The following is a 15,856-nucleotide window of genomic DNA, read 5'->3' on the forward strand; positions in this document are numbered from 1 at the left end:
TAGGTCCAAATGAATTGCGAATCGATTGAGAATGTCACTGCCTATGTAAAAGGCAGAGGGGATATCTCTCACAACCCAACAATTATGTTCTATGCTTTTGTCACTAAAGGAACATTTTAGCATGCACCTGCTAGGCAGGAGATGTTTGGAATTTGGAGTTTCCAGGCCCATTTACCACTTTTCAATTAACTTAAACATGGGAATGGCCTGATCTTTCAGGAGTTTCCTTAATAATGCTTCGCTGATTAAGTTTCTTCGGTTATTCAGGCATACTCTGGCGAGAACAGGCTCCCCCCTCATTTACCTGAATGGGGAAAAACAGCTGTTCACCCTTTTTCTGGATGTCAGTCAAGCTTTGATCTGGTTTTTCATCATCTTTTATCATGGTATTTGGGTTTTCTTCAGATTGTGGACCGGTATAATATTTCCGAGTATTGCCTTCCAGTGTGGAATGCCACTTAAAACTGGGAGGAAGGTTAATTTTCAAAAATGGAGAAGGGTTCTCATCACCAGTTTGTTCTCCTACAGAGATGACAGTGATGTCTGGGACTTCATTGTTCCTAAAGTGAAATTCGAATTGGTCAGACCATTGTTCATTCATGTGGTATGTGCCATTTAAACTCACATAATTCGTACTTTATTTTAATTTGATTGGCCAGTTAGTCTGAGTCCAGAGGACCTTGTTCACGCAGTCAATCAGGGGTGATAACCTCCAGAGGAGGTCATTCCACAGTAGACAAGGTGTACCCTCTGGAGTGACAAATATCACCTGTTGTTCCCCACTATGTCGCCCAATTTTGATCTCCGGATCTGCAGTCTCTTCGAGGGAAATATTTCCGTCAAAGTTTTGGAGTTGTCGGGGAAGAGGTGTGAGGGGAATTTGATGACTCTCCGTCTTCCTGAATTCATTTGGTCAAAGGCCGTTTTGGACAGGAGGGTGGCTTGGGATCCAGTATCCACCAGCAGTGATAATGCACATTCACCCTGTACCTTGACGGAGGCATACAATCTCCCTTCCCTCTCTTCAAGTGGGTAAAGAAAATGTGAATTTTTTTTATTTTTAACTCCGACACTGTGTGATCTTGGACAGTTTTCTGTGTTGAGGACCGGGAACCTTCTATCTCGGGCTGATATAGGTGGCAGGGTCAGATGGAGTATTTATCGGGGTACCCTGCCTAGCTACCACCCGATTGGGATGGATCAGAGAGTCTCCTCTGCCTCTCATTCTGCTTATTAGAGGGAGGAGTTTTTTTAGGCCACCCCATTTCTAAGTCCAAAAGGGGGGCATTCTTCACCTCCACCACATTTGCAGCAGAAGTGTGTTTAGATGTTTTGGGGTTTTTGGTGTCATTTTTGTTTTCAGCTGGTTTTTGGACTTCATAAATCCGGGTGGCCTGTTCTATCACCCAATCTTGGGTCCTACGCTCATGGAAGTCCCTAATCAGTTGGGTCATTATGTATTTTGGGTGTGCATGGAAATAAGTATCAATGTACTCCCGGCTGTTCGTGCGCACCCATCTAGAGGTCTGGGAAAATGCCTGCTTAAGTTCTTGCACAAACTCTCTAGGTGCCTGGTCTTCTCCACACTGCAGGTTGTAGGCCAAGAAATGCTTTAAGATGGCCGCCTTATAGGTGGACCATCTTTGGTGATCTTGATCCTCCAGCCCTGCAAAGAAGCTGGAGTATTCCGGGGTGAATGTCCATTTGACAAACTCCATGGAATTGCAATAATGTTTTATGCCAAATGACATCATCATCTGGTCATACAATTCTAAATGCTCCCAGTATTTGATATTTTTGTGATATGCTGTCATAAAGCTTTTGATGGCTTTTATTTTCCGAATTGGGTCTTGTACAAGACCTCTCTTCTGTTTTGCAGACTTCTTTTTCCACTGCACCTGAGTCCACTCGCCCTCTAACTCCATGTCCTCTAGGTGCTCCCTGCCTCTATGAGACTGGGAATCCATCCCAGAATGACAGGGTCTGGGCTCTTCTCCCCTGTGGTACTATGCGCTCTCTAAGCCACTTCCCTTGGGCTCTCCTTTTCGCACAGAGGAGTACTCACCTTCCTCCTCCCTTCTTCTGGGTGTGGCAGAGAATTCCACCACCTCCCTGAATGTGTGAAGGTTTTCAAAATATTCTTTTGATTTCTGGACTCTAGTTCTTCTCCGTCTGCAAAGCGGCTTTGTAACTTATGTTTCTGTCAGTCGAACTCCCTGATCTTCTCATCATTGGAGCCCTCCTGGTCAGAGGTATCTGCTAGGGTATTTTAACATCTGGATATAGATGAATATCCGTCAGTATTATATGATATGATATGATAGGTTATTTATAATGTGCTTAATACCCAGAGGTTTCTAAGCGCAGACCCGGGGATCGAAACTGTGTTGCTCCGTGTTGTCTTGCTTCCAAGGCGCGCATGTTGCTGCTGAGCTATCCTCCCGAGCTATCCTCTGATATGGACTGGCCTTCTGGCTCAGTTATACTAGGCCTGATTGAGTTCAGCTGCCTCATGTTTCCCTGTTCTTTCAAACTGGCAAGCATGAAGTTAGCGGCACCCTGTGCATATAATGTGGTGAGTTGGCTTGAGGCCCCTGATAAGGAGGACATCACACCGTGGTCAGAGGGTGCATTTCCATAATCTAACTGGTCGGGGTGCCTCAAAGCCTGTTTCTATCTGGCAATTTCTTTCTCCAATCTCTCAGATTTATTTTTCTCAGCCCCTATCTCTTGTGATAGAGGCCTGAGCTTTCAACTCTGATACCAGGGCTTGAGTAGCTTCTATTACTTTGTTTTGTGCCAGTACTTGGTCACTGATTCCCTTGTTCTCCTCACAAAGGGACTCATTTTCCTTCTGTGAGGCTTGTATTATCTGGGCATGCTCAGACCTCCTCTTTTGCAGGAGACTAATCGCCTCACTTTGTGCATTTTTGGCCCGTGTTGCCTGTTCTAGGTCAAATTCTGCTTGCCTTGCATGCCCCATACATTTTTAATTTTCTATCCTCATGTCAGTCAGTTCATGAGAACATAACTTGATTTTCTCCAAGTCCTTCCTTAACTGATACACTTCCTGACAAAGGGCACTTTGCAATGCTCTTCGGTGAGGTGTTCTCTCTGTCATTTCAGAGCGTTCAGATTTTGACACTCTTGATCGAATTCCACCTGGGAATTGACCTCCTTAATGATCAACAGTCTATTCTCATCTTTCAATTTCTTAATCTGTATTTGAAATGCACATATGCCCTCTAAGCAGGCTCGGTTGTGCACCACTTGGTCACTTAATTTCTGTTGACTCTCTCTCAGATTTTCCAACCCTTCTTGATGCTGCTCTCTCAGTGCAGAAAATTGAGCTTCGTGCTCTAAATTTGCTTGCTGCTGTATCACTAACTCCTCTTTTAGCTACTGAATAATGTTTTCCAATCTTAACTCAGAATTTTGACTCTGCTTGCTTCAACTCTGTACTTGATCCAAAAGCTCAGATTGGTTCTGCACAGAGGCTACACTAACCTGGTATCTTTCTTCCATGATCATCATAAGGAAGTACATATATTCTGTGAGCTGAGCCATTTCAATTTGCTCATCTCTGGTGGTTTGTGTCATATAAAAGTCTGTCAGGGCCCAATGTAACAGCCCATTTTTCTGCCACATATCTACATTCACATAGGTAACCGCCTGCATCATTCTAGATTGCCACGTTTCATTCTCCTGTTCTACCCATTCACCCTTAATAGACAATTTGTATAGAAGGTGCTTCCTAGCCATATTGATTTCTACGGTGCCCATTTTGAAATGTGTTCTGCACCTACAATGCTCTCTATGCAAGAGCAACATCTCAACCCTGTTCCTGCTTAGTTTATATTCGCAATGACAACTCAATGATTACTTTTATCTACACACACCGCCCTGAAACCCATGGATACAGGTTTGGATGGCACCTTCACTATGCAACATAACTTTCTATCCACTAAATGCAATAATACCTTCAATGATTAGTCTGCTTTACTGCACTGTCACTAGTGAAAACTCTACCAATCACGTCACAAGCCCCCAGTTTTGTTATGGTTTGTTACATTGTCACACCCAAGTCAGGGAGCTCCTTCCTCGACAGTGAATGTGGTGCACAATAAAGCGCTTTTGATTTGTTTTGAAGAGTTCAATGGGGTAAGTCCTCCAACCCGTCTTGCACACAACCCCAACAAATACCCTGTGCCACAATGGACTAGGGACCAGGCCGGTGTGTATTAATAATATATTTATTTGTTAATTTATTTAACCAAACATCACAAATAGATTACATTAGCCACCAATGTTGAGGCAACACAAAGAACACACTGACTTCCATAAAGGCACTAACATAGAGATATGCTGTCACACTTAATTTCTTTTAAAGCACCCTCCAAGATTGAAGAACAATTCAACACACACAGTGATATCAGATTTGGTTAAGCTTTCTCCCAGCAACTCTCACCGTCCAAACATCAATTAGGCTGGATTCCCTTGAATGGACGGCAGTGGCAGGGGAGTGGTAACACAACGGAAAAATCGGATTTGTGGTCTGATTTGCAGAAACATTATGAAAGGAAGAAAAGCAATGGAAATTTGTTTTGCCACAACTCAAAAGCACAGGCAGGGTTTTGGGGTTTTAGTCAGCATACAATGGGAAAATAGGTTTTGAATTATCTGGCACAGCTGCAATGGGAAAGAATAGAAAGAAATGGGAAATTTGTTTTTTCTATACCTAACAAGAACAGATAAGGCTTTAGGTTTTTGTCGGAGCACTATGGGAAAATCGGTTTGGAGTGTGGCTCACAGATGCAATGTAAGACAGAAAATGCAAGTGGGAAATTAATTTTGTTCTCCTACAAATTCATTTTTGCACAGCACACTGGGTACACAGTGGGTACACAGGGGCAGGATGCATATGCACATGCACTACTAGGCTTCCCACATCTGATTTAAAATTAAGGTGATCAATGCGGAATTTCGTATTTACACCCTGCGCACATACATGGAATAAAGCTGTGGGGTTAATTGTTCTGGCAAATATTTATGACAATACCCTCACAACAAACTGGGAAAAGATTGTTGGTTTTGAATGTCAACAATATAGATCCCATGAATTAAATAGGGGAATTCCTTGATTTACTTTGATAAATATGCTAAGGATCTACACAGGCAGCAGAACATCTTTCAATGGAGAAATAACTAACACAATGCTGAAAAAATTATAGGGCCTATACAATCTAGGGCCTTGGGGGTAAATCCACTTACAGGAGAGGTCTGGACTGAGCATCAGAACACACTGCTGGCACAGCAAGAGGGTCAGTGAAGGATCTTCTCTCTTTCATTAAAGGGGTCCCAATCAGTTTATATGTCTCCTGGCTCCTGTATCCACTGCAAGATTAGGTCTCTCTCTGCTGGGATGTTTCTTGCCAGATTTCGGCAGAAGGTCACCTCTTGGAATTATTGGAAGCACCCTGTTATGATGCAGACTGGCTTATTTATAGGGCAAGGACATCACTCCCGGGAGGATAGCTCAGCGGCAGCATGCATGTCTTGGAAGCAATACGACACGAAGCAACACAGGTTCGATCCCCGGGTCCGCGCTTAGAAACCTCTGGGTGTTTAAGCGCGTTATAAATACGTAACTAAGACAAAAAAAACAAAAACACAATTACGCAACTAAGAAAAACAAACAATTCCTGTAACAGCGCCTCGATGCCTGCGGGCTGTGCGAGCGCTTTATAAATGTAAAAAAATTAAAAAAATAAAATCACCAACTTGTCATGATTCCCACGAAAGGGATTAGCTTGTCTTCATTACCCCCATCCCACCTTTGTGCTGATAGGACAAGGGAATGGGAGAGTGCTTTGGGTTAGCTGTGGGAGGTGAGAGCTTCATCATCCCACTTTAACAGATGGGCTCGGTCATGTTTTTTAACTCAGAATATCTCAAAATTGCAAGTACCCTTAACTTTCAAAACTTGACGTGTATGAATACATTTTTGAGAACTATATTTCAAGGCAAATCAGATGAGACTAGTTTGGACTCTGCACTCCCTTCCTGTGCAGAGATATAGTTTTTCTCCATTTACTCAGGAACCATATCAGTGAAAAATATGCCACTTTCCGGGCATCATATTATTTATGATTGCCATGCTTTTATCAACTTTCGCACTTCAGGTAATCACGGGAAGGCCCAAATCACATTTTCATTAATAACTTTAGTTGTGTTTATCCCACCAAAATCGTTTTAGCATGGTTAGAAGGGGTCATCTTTAATAAAAACCTGGAATGACCATTGTGACATGTTTGTCCATGCGATAAAATGTGTTTCTCCTATTTTAAGTCAAGGTGCAGTTTCCCCCCTCTGTCTCTCTTGCCTCCACCTTTTTTAAAGTTTCAGTTCTCCTCCTCAGGCAAATGACGTAAGCAAAGAGGTCTAATGGCCACACTAATGCACTTTTTATGGGGCTTGTGACCTGGAGGTCACCAGTGCTGCCAGAACAGACATGGCTGTATCTGGTCTCCACCGCATTTCTCACTAAAAATGCATTCCTGCTTGTATTTTTAAGGATGGGCACTGATGGATTGAAGACAACCCGGCCTGAATCTCCAGGGCAACATGGGGAGGTCCTGGGGTTTAGTTTCACATCTGAAGAAATGGTCAGCAGCACATGGCCTTTCAAACCCACACAATTTCTTTAAATGACATCTTATACGGCATACAATTTAACAATATATACATATTGTTTCTGAATGGTACATGTACATGAGAACACCATGCCCAAGTTTGAAAGTCTGATGGGCATTTTGCTGAGAATATTGTTAATATAGGAGGGAAAACGAAATGGTATTATTTTAATTAATGTACATGTAAAATGCTCTGTTTCACTGCGGCTACTTGAAACACCCTTCTGCCATCCCTTTGAAGATACTGTGCAGTGCAATTTCTATATCTGTCGGTGCAGCTCCCCGTAGATTGTAAAAACATCATTGCCACGTGTCTGTCTTTCCTTTCGTGAAATGCATTGTACACATTTTAGCCTCTTGAAATTGAGGCCCACTTTCTTTCATTTTGATTTGAGTTCCAAAGGCCTTATGTCCGACATCATTTCTGCGCTGGCCTTTTATTTTGGTGAGTCCTCATAACTTACTCTGGCCTCTGTATTTCTGGCATCCAGGGGCTATATTTCACCCCACAATAGACATGGCTTGCATCTGTTTTAAGATTCATCATTACAGGCTCTATCAATAAGTTGGCAAAGTGAGCTTCAAGTACCATACCACACAGGAATTTCCCTGCATATGTAGAAATAAAACCTTCTCAAGCTAGCTTCTTCACAAAACAGAATACTTTCATCTTCATTTTGTACCTTTTTCTAGTTGTGGCTAATTTGTTAGGCGGTACCCCGACAAAATAGAAACCCAAAAGAAAAAACGTGAACGATGAGTTTGTCCTTAGCAACACCGCACTCTGCTTTCCCAAAAAAGTCTGAGTTCCTGCTTATAAGTTTTGCAGATTTTGACTCACCATTTCTTAATACTCCAACTTGTTATGGCATGCAGTAATATTGGCGGTGTTCCCCTTTACTTTACCCAGACAACTTTGGCTGCCCTTACCATGTCAGCCATTTACTTTCTCATGCATTTCCTTTGTCTGCATCTTCACACTGATAGTCTGCATATATGTTTCTATTCATGTCAATGCCCACTCTCATTTTGTGGATGGAAATGGATTGTGTAAAGTGGTGGATCATACCATTGAATTATTATTTTTATAAGAAAAGGTGATTTTAGACCCTTGTTTGCATTACATTAGCAGGGGTGGTGAGACAGAGGAAATCAGAGATGCCCACTTTTCTTACCCACTTTGGTGTCCTCCATCAGTACTGGTTGCGGCAGTTGCACTTCCCTTTACTACTGGAAAAAAAAACTTAAATAAACACCAGGGTAGTTTATAGAAATGTACCTTCACCTCCTGGGAGAAGTACACATTGGGAGTGTTTTTGTGAGGTGATTCACCCCATAATTAGGCGGTATTTACCACATGTGGAATTCTCCATAATGCTGTATGCAGAAAATACTGTACACTTTTAATCAGGTGGACAGAAAAAAACTGGTTGAATCTTCAAGTTGCGCAACCTCATAACGAGAGCATTACTGGTAGAGAAAAATGTAAGAAAAGTAACATTACTTGTAATGATTTTCAATTAAATACATAGGCCCTCATTATGACCCTGGCGCTAAGTGTTTAACGGCGCCGTAAAAGGCTGCAGCGCCATTAAACACTTAGCGCCCATTTAAGAGGTCCCTTTTCGGGACCCGACCTTAACGGCTGGTTTTACCAGCAAAGGGACCTTTGTGCTAATTACGGTACCGCAATTTGCAGTACCGTAATTAGCGCCTTCCCCATTCCCATTGAGCCCTATGGGGCAAAAAAGGAGAGCTAAAACTGCACAGACCTAATCTTTGGCCCAGTATTTCCATGCACTAATTCAACATATCTTTACATCAGAAACATACACATTGAATCACCATTCTCCAATCTGCCTACCTGCCCCTGGCGAACCACAAGGTACTCTCCCCAGAGAACCGGACCTGATGCATCTGCATATTAATAACTGCCGGAATGCCTCATCTACTCGTTGTCCATGAAGGTGATGTTGAAAACATTTGATTAGTGACTACTTTTTTGTGCACATGTCAATATATTAGTCATCATGTGGAGCATGCTCTGTTGCTAACCTGTACCAACCATAAAGATCGCCTCATGTAAAAGGGAAGTTTCGAAATTGTTTGTATGCATATGCAGTGTGTCCGTGCATCTCAAATTGATTTCAGCACAGGGCGAGCAAGTCCCTCCAAAACATCTCTGTGGTCGGAGACCTGGTCTCAGCCGATTTAAATGAACATAAAAGGCCCTGATTTGTGGAGGCGTGTAGTCCGTTTACACACGCTTCCATGTACTGCAAAATCATACAGGGAGTTATAGAAATGGCCAGTGCCAGCCGCACAATACAACTTAATTGTTTTGAAAAAGAAACTAGACACAGAGCATGATTTCCTTAACTATAAAGAATGGAACAGACAGTGCACTAGATGTATTAGATCAAACGAATAATTGAATGCTGCCATGCATACACTTTAGCGTATTCACTGTTAGAAATGTTGTAAAAGATAAGGAAATGGGGTCTTAGGGCACATATTTTTTTAAGATATATAGATTGCTACTGGGGCCTTCCTAAAACGATAGCTTGAACCAGACACATGCGAGAAAATACAAATGGCGGGTGATAAATTAAACCCTAAAACCATTTATGAGTTAAAGACCAAGGTATTTTCAGGAAACTGTGGTAGACTGACAGGGTTTCTACACTGGATCATACTAAAGAGAGGTGCTAAGCCAGCAGTTCACAGAGTATACGCTGTACTGGTGGAAGTAATGGAAATGTTGTGAGAGGAACTAAGGAGGTTCTGCATGGAAAATACAATTGAGCCAATTGAAGCAAATAGATGGCTCGCTCCCATCGTGTTAACACTTAAACAAAACAATTACATTTGTATGTGCATCAATCTGAGGGATTTGAAAGAATTCAATAGGGATAAATCAGCACCCAATTCCAAGTATAAGAGAAATGTTAGTGATGCTGGCTAATTCTAGGCTGTTTGCCTTTATAGCTTATCCACCTACTATCTAATGTCTTTGTGACAACCATATGTGCCTGTAAATAAGCAAGGATACCATTCTGACTTGTGTCTGCATTAGCTGTTTTTCAACAGGTGATAGAGGCTACTCTACTTAAGGGTGTGCTGTGGAGGTTGCAGATTGTCGGTGTGGCTGTAAAGAAGGAAAAGTGTCAATTTAAAATTCATTAAATGTGTTGCCTCGGTCACTGCAGAAATATTGAGGGTGAGTTGGTATGCGCTATGTTTGAAACAGGATGCATTCAATAAGGATAAGATGCATACTTTTTTTTTAGAATTAATGGAGTTCTATTGCACATTCATTGTGAATTTTGCAGAGAAGACTGCGTTGTTGGCAATAAGTGTTCAAATGGAGTTAAGACTGCAACATGATATTTGCTAACCTCAAGGTGACATTTGCTAAGCAATCATACTGCACCACTTGGTATTAAGTGCCAGGACATTTTTCACAACTAATGAATATGCCACGGGTGCAGTGTTAAGTTAGAAACTAAATGCAATATACAATCAAGAGCATTTGCTACCTGAATGTTGATAGACAGCAGAAGAAGCATGTTCTCTTATTCAGAGGGACACATTGGGCCTCATTACAAGTCCGGCAGTAACCTTGCTGGTAAAACCGGCAGATTGCCACCGGACTTGCGAATTTTACTGGTGCCTGGCTTGCCAGAAACACCAGGGGATTACAACCCCGCCATTCCAGGAAGTCAGGCGCCAGTAATTGTTAATCCCCATCCCCATTTGAGTTCCATAGGACTCAATGGGAATGGGGACCACGGAAGCACCGGCCTTAACTCTGTGGGCGGGTGACAATCCGCCCACCAGGTCTGACTCTTGCGGGCGGGACGACACCCGCCCGCAGACTCGTAGTGTGCCGGCCAGTAACAGCGGTGCTGGTAGGCTTACCGGGACTGTTGTTGCCGGACCGGCACATTTGTAATTAGGCCCAAATTGTGCTTTTTTTGGGTTTGCGATTTCAAGAATTTTATACAGTATCCTAGGAAAAGTTAGAAGCCGTGTTGGTCCAGTTTTAAAATCACACAAGTTGCAGATTTTGAAACCTTTGATTGGACTAACTGAAAAATCTATGCAGGGATGGAACAAGGGAAGTCTTCTGACTTTGTTGATGTGATTGCACTGCTGGCCTTGGGCTCAAAGTTGGGCATAGTGTGTCATAAATCCAATGTTGGTGTTAAGACCGCTATCTTTTAAGTTAAGCATCTTCTGGTAGCTACCTCTGTGGAACGAGGAACTAGTACACAACGCTCCTTAAATCCAACTTCCACATATGATACAAACATATCATATCATCCATTATTTATGACCCCTTCCGCTTTAAATGTTGTACAGATATATCCAAAATCCACAGAGTTGAATTCACGTAGGTGTGTATGTTCGACATCAGGTGGCCTGGGGAGCTAAAACTACTTCCTGGTAGAGGATGGTATCAAGCTAACCAGGTTCTTGTAGGCAACAAGCAGGAGTTAAATAGCTCCCAACTCCCCTCAATTTCGAACCCTGTAGTAGTAATGGGTAATGTTGCTGCCCTCAGAACGAATCTCAGCCCTGGTCTTCATATGATCAGTGCCGTCCTTGGGTTGGCCTACGCTACTCCGGATGGTTCAGTAATACCTGAGAGTTAGAGCATTCCGTCTGCGCCAAGCAGCACCAGACCTCTGGATCATGACTGGCTCTGCTCATGATCCATAGAAGTTGCCTTTTTTGGGGTGCTTGATGTAGAGTTGCACTCAAGGTGTCACACAGGGGTATAGATGTCTGTGACATAAGAAGAAGTAGCCTAGGCGGTCTGACCAGGTCCTTGTTTTGCCTTTTAGGATGGGGTGGGTACAGGTTGGCTGTTTGTAGCAGGCTCATTAAAGATGAGGGTATATGGTGTGGGCAGCCAGTTGGGCTCTCAGTAATTTATAACCTATGATTGGATTCTAGCAATGTAATAGGTGTGGAGGACAAGCTGAGTTCTCCCAGGCCTCTTCCCCCCCAGTCCCAAGGAGAGGAAAAAGAGGAGCTGCTGACACTCTTTGGTTCCTACCTGAAGGCATGTGGCTTGTTCTTGCAGTACCGTTATGTGGCATGTCTAGAATATTGGAACATGGTTGTGAGGGATCTCCCTGTCAGCCCGCCAACGTTAGTCTGTTAGTTGAGAGGATGAGGCCGATTTCACACTGTGTATGCTTGAGGTTTGTGTCTAGCATTGCTTTGTTGTTTTTTTGGTGCTTGTTCTCTGAATTAGCCTTTTGAATTAATTATGTCCTCCTTTTGTTGCCACTTCAAATCTTTCAAGTACCGTGATAGCAAGGGGGATCAATTTGGGCAACATGTTTGAAGTTGTGGATGGGGTCTGAATCGGTGCAGTTCTGGTACCTGGTTCTTCACACTTTTTGTGTCTCCTTCAGCCCACCAGAGATGTGGCTATAGAGACTGCAGGCGAGAGGGTAGGATGCGTTGTTGGTTATATTTGAGGCATCCACTTCTGGGTAGGTGATCTACAGTGTTCCCCCCTTGTTCAAGTTGGGGTTTCTTTCCCTGATGTCTTTGTAGGGGGAAGGACCTTAGGAGCCCCAACTTCATTTTCCTGCCTCATTGAGGTCTACCTGCCCCGGTGCCTATTCAGCAAGCACCCTGTAACAAGGACATCCTTTTCCAAGCCCTTTTCATCCTCTGTTCCACAGTTGTGCAGTGCCGCATTTAGACTACCACTGGCTCTTACTCGGTGGGTAATTTCAGATAGAGTATTTCTGGGCATTTATTCCGGGCATTTATTCCTGATCATCTGCATCTGGAAATAGAGTTGCAGATGTTGCCCCTTTATGCTGTAGGGAGTGGTAGGACCCCGTCTTTCTCAGTTTGTTCCTTAGGGCTCATTGACTTAGAAGTTGGCATGGGAATGCCTTCTTTCCTGCTTTTTTGTCCAGGATGTTTCTCAGAGGGCTGTTCTCCACACTCCCCTGTCTCTCCTTGGGGTGGGCACAGCGCCTGCTGTGTAGGGGAGAGGTCATTCCTTTACAGCCCAAGTATGTGTGTGTCTGATCTTTAGTATACTTCATAGAGTAAGTGTTGTGATGAGGAAGAGAGACATGCACGTAATACTCTGATTACTTACCGACAATCTTCACTACTCCTAGTCCTACTCTTCTTCATCACAGTACTGTCACCCTCCTCTCCCTCTGTGGTGGTAAGATCATCCTGGTTCCTTTGGTATAATGATAATGATTTGCTATTTATATAGCGTTTTTGCCAAAGCGCTATACATTGAACATATTTACAATTATCAACCAGCCGAAGTTGGTTCTCATTTATCGACCCCAGAAGGACAAAAGGCTGATTTGGCATTGGTGGGATTCGAAACTTTGACCTGCAGATCGCACAGCAGCGAGCGATCAACCCGCAGATCTATTTTGCAGGTGTACACAGGAGGAGCATTTGTCATGTGCTTTATACCCCAGGCTATGAGACGTAGGGATAAAAGAAAAAAATAATGTGTGAAAGGATTCTGTCGGAAGGTAAATAGAATACTGTGACGAGTAAGGGTTGACTAGGAGTAATCAAGATTACCATAAGTAATCAGGAGTACTGATCATGCGCATTTGTGAGCCATAAAACTGAGATTTGTTTGTATGCATCGTTTAAAAATGGACATGGAACGTTTAAACAGCCTGCTGTTGGGTTTGAATGTAAAAAACATTCATGGCTGTCGGAACACAAATTAATTCACACCCAATTAATTTGGCTAAAACTGCATTCGCCCCATTTTTGGGATTATTGTTATTCGTTACCAATAATAATAGCAATGCATTACCACGATTACTGAAATAACAATTAGATACAACTATAAGATTCACAAACTACTCTGCAGGTAATAACATGACTTGCACAATACCGTTTACAAACTACCCTACCTGTGAAAGAAGCCATCGAAATCTTGACGAAAACGAAAGCTGGAGAACCAATCAAGAACAACGTCCACAAATGAGAAAAGACAACTAAATCGAAGCAGTGTCAGTGACATACTGCGAGGAGAGTGCACGTCATTTTCTTGGAAGCGCTCCCAGACAGCACTAGCGCGCCTGCTTTCAAAGAACGCTGCTTAACAGTCCGGCCATGTCCACACGCCCAGCCATCCGCATCCCTGCGACTGCCCAAATCAGTGTAACACCTGTATGCAGCCTCGGGGAGGATGCTGTGAGAGGCAGCAGCCACAGGGCAGCCCTGCGCACGGAGAGCATGCTCTTTATTTTTGCTGTCAACTGTACTCTCAAGGTCACCGCCTGTTCCCATTGGTCCAACCCGCGAGCATTTCTATTGGCTCTTGCTAGAGGAGCCATAGTGGAGTGACAGATACAGAGGGCGGGTGTAATCGAGGAAGCTTGCAATTTGCAATGCTGAGCCAGAGCCCACCCCCCAAACCCTGTAATCTGACAGTGACACGCGACAGACCCATGCACCTAGGCTAAATTTGGGGACAGGGGGGTGTTCCTAACCCTTCAAATGTTGGGAGATATGCCAACTCCAGAGACTGTGGCGGAGGGCAAACTTGCTTGTGTATGGGGCTATAACTACACATTCTAATGAGTATTTTAGTGCAGCTTCAATGTTACAAGCAGTTAACTCACTCCTTCAAGTCTGAAACCACACACTTAAGGACTGCTGTGAGAATGAGCTGCCTCTTGTCCCCCTACCTAGAGCTGACACAGCAAGGGATTTCATGGGTAGGGCCGAGCATGGGGGTCAGGCCAGGCTCTAGGAGCCAACCACGGGCCGAGCCCATGAAACCCCTTGCTCCAAAGGCAAACAATTAAACACAGCCTGGCGAGCCACCATCAGGGCTGCGGTTATTTTTGTACATATATGGGCATTTCATTCCATTTTGCCCACGCAAGGCAGGCAAAATGAAAAGAAATGGTCAACTGTGAAAAAAATAAATGCAGCCCTGGTGCCCTCTCGGCATCCGAGCCGCCATCAGTGTTGCGTTTATTTTTTTCATATATGGGCAAAATGAAAATAAATGGTCAAATATGAAAAGAAAGAAATTGGCATTTCTTTCCATTTTGCCCGTGCGGCGCAGGCAAAATGGAAAGAATTGACCATTTATTTTTGCCCTGGCCACTGGACAGCCATGGTGGGGCCCCTGGCATCCAGGGGTACCTGCCAAAAGGAGGGTTGGGCTGCAGCTCCCTTCGCTAGGCTCACCCACCTCTACACTTGCTCTTCCAATCACTCCCCTGACTTGCAGATGCTAACAGCCCATCATGATTTCAATTGCCTAAATATGTATGCTTAGAAATGCAGTTGCTAGCAATGAAATGTTTTACATATGTCATTGTAGGACACCGTTTATTGTCTGTGTCCTGTTCTGTCCGGCTACGGCTCTTTAGGTCAAGTCAACATAGCCCAAAATTTCAGGGGGAGGGGGGCTAAAGCCCGATCTGCACAATGGTTATTGCACCACTGTGACAGACCCATTATCTCAATCAGGGCCGGCCTTAATGGCAGCAGCAGCACCTGGGCGAATTGGCACCCGCTTGGCCAGCACCCCTGGTCAACAGCGGGAGGCGGAGTAGGCACAGCACTTTTTTTTCTATCTCTGCCCGCTCCTGTGCCTGGCAGTTAATCACTGGAATAGGGTGGTCATGCGCCCTATTGCAATGAAAACCGCCTCGCTCCTGCGTTGGAGTGCGGAGGTATTCATCTCAATAGGTTGCTGACTATTGTTATTAAATGCACCCTGCCACCATGGGCACATTTAATAACAAAAGGGCGCCTGCTGCACCTTTTCCCAATAAGCCAGCTGGGAGGAGCCTTTGAAAGACTCCCCAGAGCTGGCGTGGTGGGGGGCTAATGGCGCCCCGGGGGGGCATAGCGCCCTGGGCGGTCAGCCGGCCCACACTGCCCTAAGGCCGGCCCTGGCCTCAATATAAGCATTAGGCGAGTGATAAAAAGGTGAGGCTTGTTTTGTAGCCTAATGAGCATTTTGGTGATAGTTTCTCGCACGCAGGTGTTGCCTCTTTTGCTTTATTCTTCTACCCTGCTCCACCCTCGCCCCCCTCAAGCCTAATTCTACATGAGTCTGTCCTGATACATTCTGGTTTCACCATCACCGTCTTGTGGCCAATGCTGAATTTTACTTTTAT

General features: G+C 44.0%; 1 protein-coding gene across 4 annotated transcripts in view; it reads right to left on the reverse strand.

The window, feature by feature from the left end:
* Positions 1 to 15,856, reverse strand: part of RNF182 (ring finger protein 182) — a 722,686-nt gene that overhangs the window by 655,174 nt on the left and 51,656 nt on the right. The window contains exon 1 of one of the 4 annotated variants that reach the window (XM_069613554.1): positions 13,625 to 13,956. The exons of the other annotated variants lie outside the window; for them this stretch is intronic. The gene's annotated coding sequence lies outside the window, so the exon portion shown is untranslated. Of the gene's footprint in view, positions 1 to 13,624; positions 13,957 to 15,856 lie in introns of those variants that run through there. 4 annotated transcript variants of the gene reach the window in all.

Source organism: Ambystoma mexicanum, chromosome 5p, assembly GCF_040938575.1.
Source record: "Ambystoma mexicanum isolate Mex_15411 chromosome 5p, UKY_AmexF1_1, whole genome shotgun sequence".
Classification (NCBI taxonomy): domain Eukaryota; kingdom Metazoa; phylum Chordata; class Amphibia; order Caudata; family Ambystomatidae; genus Ambystoma; species Ambystoma mexicanum.